The sequence below is a fragment of the Lissotriton helveticus genome, chromosome 1_1, assembly GCF_964261635.1.
Source record: "Lissotriton helveticus chromosome 1_1, aLisHel1.1, whole genome shotgun sequence".
Taxonomy (NCBI): Eukaryota; Metazoa; Chordata; class Amphibia; order Caudata; family Salamandridae; genus Lissotriton; species Lissotriton helveticus.
Window position 1 is genome coordinate 200,398,466 of NC_136057.1, and position 13,457 is coordinate 200,411,922.

The window sequence follows — 13,457 nt, forward strand, 5'->3', positions numbered from 1 at the left end:
TAACTTCTGTGAATATCGAAATGAGTAAGTGTCTTCTGTGAATACCAAAATGAGTAAGTGCTTTCTGTGAATACCTAATTGGTAGTAAGTTTAGGATTTTGTCTTAAGTTCGTTCTGTGAATCGGGCCAGATATCAGCTTACCAGGGACTTGTGTGCTCAAAAGTGTAGTCAGAGGTGGGATGTCAATTGGCTCTAGGAGCTCGGCCCCAAGTACAGCTTGCATAGCATGCCAAGCTCTAAAAAAAATGAATTTTGTCAGTGCCGATTGTGAATTGTCAGCGCCAGCCACGTCTTCCCATGTGCCCACTCGCCCGTGTTTAAACAAATCCCCAATTGTATTTATGTGCAAACTATTTAGGGAGTCTAGGGTCCCCTTCTCCAAGCTGAGCGCGAACCATTGGCACCACTTCACCCGCAACCGAGGCCAATACAAATGTGCACCATTGTACATTCTAAGAAGTGCATTCCACGCATGAAAAGTGGAGTTGATCGAGTCAAGTATTCCAAAATGTATTGTGGGCGCCTGAGTTAAAAAGCGCGGCAATGCGTACTGGGCAGCAGCGGCCTTTTCAATCTGGAGATGAGGCAAATCATGTGGGCCATGCACCCATCTATATGCGTGAGAGGCCTGCGCGACCCTGTAATAAAGTTCAAGATTCAAGGCACCCAATCCTCCAGCCGTGTACTATAGCATGAGAGTATCCAAGGCGACTTCAGAGAACTTACCCGCCCATGCAAGCTTAGTCATCAGAGACCGAAGTTCTCGAGACAGGTGCTGAGGCACCACTATAGGAATATTGACAAAAAGAAAGAGCAGGCGAGGGAGCACTACCATCTTCATTAATGAGACCCTACCGGCCAAGGACAATGGGAGCCAGATCCATCTATCTATATCATCACCGAGCTTATCAATCACCCTACCGTAATTAGCCTTAATTACGACTACTGCATCTGAGTGCACTTGAATGCCCAGATAACACACCGGGTCGGACTTACATTGTAGTGGGAAGTCAAGCGGTAACTGCACCGTGGCTGGTGTCAATGGGAATATTATGGACTTATCCCAGTTAATCCTAAAACCAAACAGAACCCCAAAACGCAGAACCTCACGTATAACAGGAGCCAGATGGATCTCGGGATCGCAGAAATTCAAGAGTGTATCGTCAGCATAGGCTGATGTGATTAGATTTTAGTTAGGAAAGCGAAGCTCTCTGTGACCATGATATGCCCGGAGTAGGGGTTCAGCAGCCACTGCATATAATAACGGGGATAAAGGGCACCCTTGTCGGGTGCCTCTGGAGATTTGGAATGGGACTGAGACATCTTCACCCATACGAACTCGGGCTATTGAGGAGTTATATAGCACCAAGATCAATTGCAGAAAGACCTCACCGACTCCCATTCGACGCAACACTGCATGCATGAACTTCCATTCCATCGAATCGAACGCCTTTTCGGCATCTAAAAAGATCGCAGATGTCTTAACCTCTGACCGAATATGTTGCAGGGCACCAAACACCGTGCGGAGATTATACGAGAGCGTGAGTCCTGGTATAACAACAGCTTGCTCAGGCCTGATCAGTTGAGGAAGTAGCGGGGATAGACGATTAGCCAGAATTTTCGCACAGATTTTGGTGTCTACGTTGAGTAGTGAGAGCGGGCGATATGAGGGGCACTTCTGGGAGTCCTTATCCGGTTTAAACAAAGTGATGAACAGCGCCTTGCGCATAGAAGAAGGCATTATACCATCCACAGCTATCTAGTGAAATAAAGTTATTAGATGCTGGATCAGAAGATCACAAAAACACTTATAGAAGGTGACCGTGAGACATCCAGCCCGGGGGTCCGGCCCTCTCGCATCGAGCCCAGAGCTAGCCGAATCTCTGAAACCTCAATTGGACACATCAAGAATTTGCGTTGCCAGTTCTGTAGCCAGGGAAGTTGAATATATTACAAGTAATGTGCTATGTCATCATCGCTGGGGGAAAGCTTGGAGCAATAAAGCTCCTGATAATAGGAGCGAAACTGATAGTTAATTTAAGTTTGTTCTGTCAGGACTGCACCTTCATTGATTATCATTTTGGTACTGCACCCAGAGTCCATGTTGTGGCGAGCCATCGCCTTTAGCACCGAACCCGGAAGGTCAGCCTCACCATCAATTCTGGCCGAAGCATACTTGCCCATATGCTTGACCTCATTGTCAGCTTCCTCATGAAAGTTAGCCAACGTGGCTTTGAGTTGCTCATGCAAATCGGGGTAATTTCTGAGTGACAATTGAGCCTCCAGATCAGACAGACGGGTCTCTAGCAAAGCAAGACGTCCTGGAATGGCCTGGAAAACACCCGCATGTTTGTTAATGGCAACACCTCTTATGAAAACCATGAACGCCTCCCAAACCGTGGCAAAGGAGTCAACCGATCCCACATTAATATCGAAGAACTCAGAGATCGCGTCACGCAACTCGGAATTAAAGACTGAATCCAATCTATACTAATATAATAAAGAGAGAGCCCAAACCTTTGAGGCGGGTAATTTCAGGAACCACAGCACCAATCACAACACCCAATACAGCTTTGGAAAGGGCAGTTGCAGCAGAAGGACATAGGCTATGCAGACGCCCACCATATACATATAAAAGGTAAAAGAACCGTGCCAGCAAAGTAGTCCCTTGTGGGCGTGTCTGCGATGTGCTGTGGGCCTGACAAACGCTGGGGGCGTGTGGTACGTTCCGCCCTTCAAGCCATGTCTCATATCATGTGCTGTGGGTGTGTGCTGGGGGCGTGGGCATGTGCGGGGCGCGGGATTACGGAAAGAAAATAGCGAACGTTGTGACCAATATTTCATTGTTTTTTCTTCCTAGGTTATGTACATTCCAGCTTCGGGTGTGCTCGCCCTGCGCTTCCAGTGACGTGCACCTGCTTTGCTGTATGGAGGTCAGGCATGGCGCTATTCCCAAGGGCCGGAAGGAGCGCAAACAGGGGCCATTGTGCAGGAAATGTAATCTTGCCTTAACTTCCGGTGACGCCTGAAGCGCACACTGGAGATTTTACACTTCTGTTGCGCACAGGCCTCGCGCCACGCACATCCGGACACAAGGCCCACCTCCACGGAAATAGCAAGAAAGGGACTATCCCTCCCCCGGGAATATGTGATGATATTCCGCAAACCAACATCCTGCATACCATCACTCCGCAATTTTTATAACTCGGGACTATTACTCCGCAAAGACATCGGGCCTGATTCACAGAATGAACTTAAGACTCAATCCTAAACTTACTACTATTTTGGTATTCACAGTATGCACTTACTACTTTTGGCATTCACAGAATGAACTTACTACTTTTGGTATATGGTCCGGGATGCCCGCCACCCCTTCCACGACCAATCCCAATGGTAGGAGACAGACACAGTTTGAACTTTTGGAAGGCAGGGGGGCCTCGCGACCCCCCCGGCCGTATTTATTAAAATATGAAACAAAATGTAAAACTTTAAATAAAAAGGTTACCTTTATCATGTACAAAATTCAACTTTCATTACACTTGATGAAGACAGGTATCGAGGCTAACTTTAACAAATCTCTAATACAAAGATTTTCCTAGCCGAGTCTAACATCATGACATCGTGCATTGCATACGAATTTTGTACATCCTATCGTTAAGGGCCAACGGCAAGGTCTTAACCGGTGTCAGATCCCTATCACCAAATTTCCGCCCTCTCGTAGTGGCGCATGCGCAGAGGGCTTTACCCTCGTAGCCAACCGTAACTTCCCTTGTCATGGGGGCCCCCTTCCACTCGACGCCATCTTAAGGTCGTCCAAGTTCCCGTGCGGGGTAACCGTAAGAAGGACAGCGTGGACTCCCCCCCTTTCCCCGCACTCTTTTCCGCCGCAGCGGATATCCGGTCCCCGGGAAATTCGTGGGAGGGGCATATAGCTGTATCCCCCTGGGAGGGGCCTATGGCCGTCTCCCCCTGGGCGATCCCATCCGTAATGGGTGCCGCCCCCCCGTGGGAGGGGCGAATGGCCGGCTCCCCCCGGGCGCTCCCATCCATAATGGGTGGCGCCCCCACTAGGGACCTTGAAATCACTGCTCACCGATCATGACCTTACCGCCCGACCGAAGACTAATAAATACGACGGTTAATAACCTACTAATGGAGAAAAAGAAAAACCTATGCAAAATTTATATCCCAGCTGTGAATACAGAAAGTCTTAAAAACAGGATTTTTCTCAATTTAGTAGTAGTAAAGAGTCCTAAAGTTAGGAGTCCTAACTTTACTACTACTAAATTGAGAAAAATCCTAACTTTAAGACTTTCGGTATTCACAGAAGGCATTTAGGAGTCCTAAAGTTAGGAGTCCTAACTGTACTACTACTAAATTGAGAAAAATCCTAACTTTAAGACTTTCGGTATTCACAGAAGGCATTTAGGAGCCCTAAAGTTAGGAGTCCTAACTTTACTACTACTAAATTGAAAAAATCCTAACTTTAAGACTTTCGGTATTCACAGAAGGCATTTAGGAGTCCTAAAGTTAGGACTCCTAACTTCTGTGAATACCGAAATGAGTAAGTGTCTTCTGTGAATACCAAAATGAGTAAGTGCTTTCTGTGAATACCTAATTGGTAGTAAGTTTAGGATTTTGTCTTAAGTTCGTTCTGTGAATCGGGCCAGATATCAGCTTACCAGGGACTTGTGTGCTCAAAAGTGTAGTCAGAGGTGGGATGTCAATTGGCTCTAGGAGCTCGGCCCCAAGTACAGCTTGCATAGCATGCCAAGCTCTAAAAAAAATGAATTTTGTCAGTGCCGATTGTGAATTGTCAGCGCCAGCCACGTCTTCCCATGTGCCCACTCGCCCGTGTTTAAACAAATCCCCAATTGTATTTATGTGCAAACTATTTAGGGAGTCTAGGGTCCCCTTCTCCAAGCTGAGCGCGAACCATTGGCACCACTTAACCCGCAACCGAGGCCAATACAAATGTGCACCATTGTACATTCTAAGAAGTGCATTCCACGCATGAAAAGTGGAGTTGATCGAGTCAAGTATTCCAAAATGTATTGTGGGCGCCTGAGTTAAAAAGCGCGGCAATGCGTACTGGGCAGCAGCGGCCTTTTTAATCTGGAGATGAGGCAAATCATGTGGGCCATGCACCCATCTATATGCGTGAGAGGCCTGCGCGACCCTGTAATAAAGTTCAAGATTCAAGGCACCCAATCCTCCAGCCGTGTACGATAGCATGAGAGTATCCAAGGCGACTTCAGAGGACTTACCCGCCCATGCAAGCTTAGTCATCAGAGACCGAAGTTCTCGAGACAGGTGCTGAGGCACCACTATAGGAATATTGACAAAAAGAAAGAGCAGGCGAGGGAGCACTACCATCTTCATTAATGAGACCCTACCGGCCAAGGACAATGGGAGCCAGATCCATCTATCTATATCATCACCGAGCTTATCAATCACCCTACCGTAATTAGCCTTAATTACGACTACTGCATCTGAGTGCACTTGAATGCCCAGATAACACACCGGGTCGGACTTACATTGTAGTGGGAAGTCAAGCGGTAACTGCACCGTGGCTGGTGTCAATGGGAATATTATGGACTTATCCCAGTTAATCCTAAAACCAAACAGAACCCCAAAACGCAGAACCTCACGTATAACAGGAGCCAGATGGATCTCGGGATCGCAGAAATTCAAGAGTGTATCGTCAGCATAGGCTGATGTGATTAGATTTTAGTTAGGAAAGCGAAGCTCTCTGTGACCATGATATGCCCGGAGTAGGGGTTCAGCAGCCACTGCATATAATAACGGGGATAAAGGGCACCCTTGTCGGGTGCCTCTGGAGATTTGGAATGGGACTGAGACATCTTCACGCATACGAACTCGGGCTATTGAGGAGTTATATAGCACCAAGATCAATTGCAGAAAGACCTCACCGACTCCCATTCGACGCAACACTGCATGCATGAACTTCCATTCCATCGAATCGAACGCCTTTTCGGCATCTAAAAAGATCGCAGCTGTCTTAACCTCTGACCGAATATGTTGCAGGGCACCAAACACCGTGCGGAGATTATACGAGAGCGTGAGTCCTGGTATAACAACAGCTTGCTCAGGCCTGATCAGTTGAGGAAGTAGCGGGGATAGACGATTAGCCAGAATTTTCGCACAGATTTTGGTGTCTACGTTGAGTAGTGAGAGCAGGCGATAAGAGGGGCACTTCTGGGAGTCCTTATCCGGTTTAAACAAAGTGATGAACAGCGCCTTGCGCATAGAAGAAGGCATTATACCATCCGCAGCTATCTAGTGAAATAAAGTTATTAGATGCTGGATCAGAAGATCACAAAAACACTTATAGAAGGTGACCGTGAGACATCCAGCCCGGGGGTCCGGCCCTCTCGCATCGAGCCCAGAGCTAGCCGAATCTCTGAAACCTCAATTGGACACATCAAGAATTTGCGTTGCCAGTTCTGTAGCCAGGGAAGTTGAATATATTACAAGTAATGTGCTATGTCATCATCGTTGGGGGAAAGCTTGGAGCAATAAAGCTCCTGATAATAGGAGCGAAACTGATAGTTAATTTAAGTTTGTTCTGTCAGGACTGCACCTTCATTGATTATCATTTTGGTACTGCACCCAGAGTCCATGTTGTGGCGAGCCATCGCCTCTAGCACCGAACCCGGAAGGTCAGCCTCACCATCAATTCTGGCCGAAGCATACTTGCCCATATGCTTGACCTCATTGTCAGCTTCCTCATGAAAGTTAGCCAACGTGGCTTTGAGTTGCTCACGCAAATCGGGGTAATTTCTGAGTGACAATTGAGCCTCCAGATCAGACAGACGGGTCTCTAGCAAAGCAAGACGTCCTCGAATAGTTAATTTAAGTTTGTTCTGTCAGGACTGCACCTTCATTGATTATCATTTTGGTACTGCACCCAGAGTCCATGTTGTGGCGAGCCATCGCCTCTAGCACCGAACCCGGAAGGTCAGCCTCACCATCAATTCTGGCCGAAGCATACTTGCCCATATGCTTGACCTCATTGTCAGCTTCCTCATGAAAGTTAGCCAACGTGGCTTTGAGTTGCTCACGCAAATCGGGGTAATTTCTGAGTGACAATTGAGCCTCCAGATCAGACAGACGGGTCTCTAGCAAAGCAAGACGTCCTCGAATGGCCTGGAAAACACCCGCATGTTTGTTAATGGCAACACCTCTTATGAAAACCATGAACGCCTCCCAAACCGTGGCAAAGGAGTCAATCGATCCCACATTAATATCGAAGAACTCAGAGATCGCGTCACGCAACTCGGAATTAAAGACTGAATCCAATCTATACTAATATAATAAAGAGAGAGCCCAAACCTTTGAGGCGGGTAATTTCAGGAACCACAGCACCAATCACAACACCCAATACAGCGTTGGAAAGGGCAGTTGCAGCAGAAGGACATAGGCTATGCAGACGCCCACCATATACATATAAAAGGTAAAAGAACCATGCCAGCAAAGTAGTCCCTTGTGGGCGTGTCTGCGATGTGCTGTGGGCCTGACAAACGCTGGGGGCGTGTGGTACGTTCCGCCCTTCAAGCCATGTCTCATATCGTGTGCTGTGGGTGTGTGCTGGGGGCGTGGGCGTGTGCGGGGCGCGGGATTACGGAAAGAAAATAGCGAACGTTGTGACCAATATTTCATTGTTTTTTCTTCCTAGGTTATGTACATTCCAGCTTCGGGTGTGCTCGCCCTGCGCTTCCAGTGACGTGCACCTGCTTTGCTGTATGGAGGTCAGGCATGGCGCTATTCCCAAGGGCCGGAAGGAGCGCAAACAGGGGCCATTGTGCAGGAAATGTAATCTTGCCTTAACTTCCGGTGACGCCTGAAGCGCACACTGGAGATTTTACACTTCTGTTGCGCACAGGCCTCGCGCCACGCACATCCGGACACAAGGCCCACCTCCACGGAAATAGCAAGAAAGGGACTATCCCTCCCCCGGGAATATGTGATGATATTCCGCAAACCAACATCCTGCATACCATCACTCCGCAATTTTTATAACTCGGGACTATTACTCCGCAAAGACATCGGGCCTGATTCACAGAATGAACTTAAGACTCAATCCTAAACTTACTACTATTTTGGTATTCACAGTATGCACTTACTACTTTTGGCATTCACAGAATGAATTTACTACTTTTGGTATATGGTCCGGGATGCACGCCACCCCTTCCACGACCAATCCCAATGGTAGGAGACAGACACAGTTTGAACTTTTGGAAGGCAGGGGGGCCTCGCGACCCCCCCGGCCGTATTTATTAAAATATGAAACAAAATGTAAAACTTTAAATAAAAAGGTTACATTTATCATGTACAAAATTCAACTTTCATTACACTTGATGAAGACAGGTATCGAGGCTAACTTTAGCAAATCTCTAATACAAAGATTTTCCTAGCCGAGTCTAACATCATGACATCGTGCATTGCATACGAATTTTGTACATCCTATCGTTAAGGGCCAACGGCAAGGTCTTAACCGGTGTCAGATCCCTATCACCAAATTTCCGCCCTCTCGTAGTGGCGCATGCGCAGAGGGCTTTACCCTCGTAGCCAACCGTAACTTCCCTTGTCATGGGGGCCCCCTTCCACTCGACGCCATCTTAAGGTCGTCCAAGTTCCCGTGCGGGGTAACCGTAAGAAGGACAGCGTGGACTCCCCCCCTTTCCCCGCACCCTTTTCCGCCGCAGCGGATATCCGGTCCCCGGGAAATTCGTGGGAGGGGCATATAGCTGTCTCCCCCTGGGAGGGGCCTATGGCCGTCTCCCCCTGGGCGATCCCATCCGTAATGGGTGCCGCCCCCCCCGTGGGAGGGGCGAATGGCCGGCTCCCCCCGGGCGCTCCCATCCATAATGGGTGGCGCCCCCACTAGGGACCTTGAAATCACTGCTCACCGATCATGACCTTACCGCCCGACCGAAGACTAATAAATACGACAGTTAATAACCTACTAATGGAGAAAAAGAAAAACCTATGCAAAATTTATATCCCAGCTAGGTATATTCGTCACTGCTCCCCCGTCCTTGTAGAGCGGAAGTCCCCAACATACTATAAACGTTGCTACAAAGGAGAAAAGGTCCTATCATACAGTTTATTACAGTTCTACAAAGGAAAAAAGGCCTATAGACAAGTAGTCAGTTGCATAGACAATCTTGAAATCAATCTACAATGGGAGGAAAAGGCTTAGACACGACGTTTCTGCGTCCCAATCAAATGCTGATCACCACTTTGTTTACTCCCAAACTTCTGCAACAGGGGCTGGTGGGTGGGTCAAAAAACTGCTGCTTGTTCCCTTGAGGGCTCACGAGCGACGAGTGGTGCAGCCTTCAGAGTGCGGGAACAAGAGGACGCCTGCCTGGGCCCCGCGCCTTTTAACTTTCAACGGGTAGGCGGGGCGGCATCCCCCTTCCGCCCAAAAGGTGCACGGACTTCCAGGCGGGGTTAGGACAACCCTCTTAGGCGGCGGGGGCGTGCTCCGACCACGCCACTTTGGGCATACCGGCTGGGGACACGCCCCCCCCCCCCGCCTGCAAAGGTTTCCCGGGCGGTCAGGGCACCGAGCCATACGTTCGGGGTGACCGAGAGGTCTCCCCTTTCCATTCACAGAAGTTAGGATTTTGTCTTAAGTCTGTCTTAAGTCTGTCTTAAGTTTGTCTTAAGACAAACTTAAGACAAAATCCTAACTTCTGTGAATACCAAAAGTAGTAAATTCATTCTGTGAATGCCAAAAGTAGTAAGTGCATTCTGTGAATACCAAAATAGTAGTAAGTTTCGGAGTCTTAAATTCATTCTGTGAATCAGGCCCATCATTTCTAAAACGTTTACAACGCATATGACTTTAACACGCATGCCATTATAACGCAAATGCATGTGTGGTAAAGTCATATACATTGTAAAAGTACATTATTAAAACATTAAATATATGTTTGTAAATATATATATTTATATATATATATATATATATACATATACTAGCAGCCCGTCCCGACGTTGTCCTGGTATGAATTGCTGCCGGCCAGTAGTATATTGTTTTGTAGGATTTTGTTTTGATAGCATTTCTTATCTGTGACAGGCCTGTGAAACGGTCCGATTCACAGTGCACTGCTGATGCACTTAAGAGTGCGCGTTCAGTAGTGTGTGAACTCGAGTTTCCCTAATTTTCTTTCCCTTGCAATATTATATGGCGCGAACTCGACAACATGGCATGAGCACAATTTACATTACAGAAGAACACATTCATTTGTGGTAGACACGGGGAGACAAAGTGATTTGCCTGGAATCACCGGATGTTGAGCTGATGCCGAGATTTGAACGTAGCTCCCCAGCTCTAAAGTTCGCAATTCTAGAACTTGTGGCGGGAGGTGTGTCTAAAAGTGTATGTCGGTGCTGGCCATCAATGAGAGAGACCTGTGCAGTTTTCAACTGGGTGGCGAAAAAATATGAATATGTTGCTGGAGATGTGGGCCGCCGTGCCACCAATGTACTTACCGGGGGGAGGGTAAACACCCATTATTCCGCAACTTTCTTTCCGCATACCATCACTCCGCATACTTTCATTACGAAAGTACCATGACTCCGCAATGCCATGATAACGCATGGTATTACATTTTATAGGCTTTTACCAAGCCTACATTTACAACGAAATACGTTGTAAATGCATCAATGATAAAAGCATGTTTTTTTTAAATGTTTGGATAAGGTAAGTATGGGTATAAGGGGTATATGTTTTGGGGTACTGAGGTATATGTTTTGGGGTGTTTGGGTATGTTAAGGGTTCAGATATAGTTTTGGGTTATGGGGTGCAGGGGTAGTTTTAGGTTTAGGGATAGGTATGGGTTTTGGGGTACAGGGGTATTTTTAGGGTTCAGGGCGAGGTTTGGGTTTCGGGCAGCATACGTACACCTCACGGTGAAGACCGGTGCAAGGCATCAGGGGCCGTTTCATGAGACTCCACCATGATGTCAATGGGGAATCCAGATAGAAACACGTCACATGGGGAAGGCTTTACGGTCCTGACCTGGAACGTCAATGGCCTTGGCTGTAAGATCAAAAGGGATCTGGTTAACCCTACCGGTTACTCCTACAGGAAACGCACCTGAAGGGTGCGAAATGTGCCTTCCTAGCGAGAGGGCAATATATGGTCCTGGCTCACGCTAGGTTTACCTCGGGATCCAGGGGGGTTGCGATACTGATAAAAAAATGCCCACCAATGAAAGTAGCACAAGTCTGGACTGACCCACGGGGTACCTATGTGGGAGTACGCGGGGTATGGAGAAGGAAGGAATACACATTTATCTCCGCCTACGCTCCGCCCAAATTGCAGGCGGATACGCTGAGGGGAGTGTCTGACATTATTCTTAATACATCAGACACGGTGCAGATTCTGGGGTGGGACTTCAATGATGTAATGAGCCCATCGATTGATAGGACGGGAGTTCGAGACAGACCCACGACCCTGACTCCGTTAGCCAAAACCATGACTACCCTTGGCCTCCTAGACGTGTGGAGATGGTTGCACCCAACTGCTCAAACGTTCTCCTTCTTCTCTGGAGCGCATAAAGTATACTCCCGCCTGGACTATATTTTCATGACGAGACAGGCCCTACAGTTGTCAGATTCAGCGTAGTACTGTGCCCGAGGGGTGTCAGACCACTCGCCGCTGATGATAGATGTGGGCAGGAGGAGACGAGTCGGACCTAGAATTCTTAGGCTCTCGGCCTGGGACTTACAGGGCCCGCAGCTCCTAAAGGGACTGCGAGCCGATGTTAAGGTATACTTAGCAGAAAACACGGGGTCCGTAGACTCCAAGGTTGTCCTATGGGAGGCGCTTAAAGTGGTGCTTAGAGACAGGGCACATTGTAGATTAGCTGATGCTAGGAAGAAGGGACAGGCGGAGGTCCAAGCACTGGAGACGCAAATATTGAAATTGGAGACAGAACATCACCGAACTAAAGACCCAGGAACCCTGAGACAATTGGCTGATGGGCAAGCCCAGTATAAACAATTAGTGACAGGGGAGGCCAAGACACAGGCACTGGCTACCCTACATCGCATGGGTGATAAGTCCGGAAAGCTCTTGGCTTGGTTAAGTAGGAAAGAGAGGGATGAGAGATGGGTGGAAAGAGTAAGGGTTGGTCCGGATACATGGGCCTGTACTGATGCTGAGATAGCGGACGCTTTCGCTGACTACTATGGGACCTTTTATGTGGCCCGTGATCTGGGGTCCAGGGAAGACGCGTTGAAATATATAGCAACTATCGATATCCTGAAGCTCGAGGAGGCAGACTGCGAGGACTTAGAGGCCGGGATTACGGAGGAAGAGGTCAGGGTAGCACTGACGAAACTTCATGCAGGTAAGGCCCCAGGCCCCAATGGATTCCCCGCGGAGTTCTTCAAGAAGATGGCAGACCTTTTGACCAGGCACCTTTTAGGCATGTTTCGGGATGCCGAGAAGGAGGGCCAATTCCCTTTGGACCTCAGACAAGCCACGATTGTCCCAATCTATAAGGCAGGAAAGCCCGCAGAAGACTGCGCGTCTTACCGCCCCATCTCCTTGCTGAATGTTGAAGCAAAGCTTTATGCAACAGTTCTGACTCTTCGCTTGCGGCGAGTCATACCACACCTGGTACATATGGACCAGACAGGGTTCATCCCGGAAAGGGCGACTAGATATAATCTCCGTAGGACACATAACTGGCTCTGTGAAGTTGTAGGTAGGACGGAGCCCCATTGGTTCCTGTCCCTGGACGCTGAAAAGGCGTTTGATGCAGTACATTGGCCCTTCTTGGAGGGCGTCCTGGAGCATATGGGCTTGGGCCCAAGTTCAGACGAAAAGTTTGCCTACTCTACTCAGGCCCTAGTGCACGAGTCAGGGTAAATGGTACGACATCCAGGGCCTTTGCCATACGAAGGGGAACTCGGCAAGGTTGTCCCTTATCGCCCCTTCTGTTCGCCCTATCTATAGAGGTCATGGCGTGCGCGATTAGGCAGAACCCCAGGGTGACGGGATTCCGAGCGGGGCAGACAGGGCCACAGGAGGAGAAACTGTCCCTATATGCTGATGATGTGTTGTTGTATGTGACACAGCCGGAGACAACAATACCGGCGCTCTTCAGTGAACTGGACCAGTACGGGGCTAGATCTGGATATCAAATTAATTGGCACAAGTCGACACTTTACGACCCCCGGGGATGGACAGAGTGGCCTTAGTTACCAGAAAGATTGCAGACGACAAGTGAGGGATTTCTATACCTAGGGATATTTATAACGACAGGAACATCTCCTATGACCGCAACATTAACCATATTGTTAGTAATTTTAAAATAGATGCAAGTATGTAGTATAGTGTTTATAATAGAATGTTTATCATGTGAGAATTCCCTCTGGAATTCTCATAGTTAATTCTGTGTAGAATGTT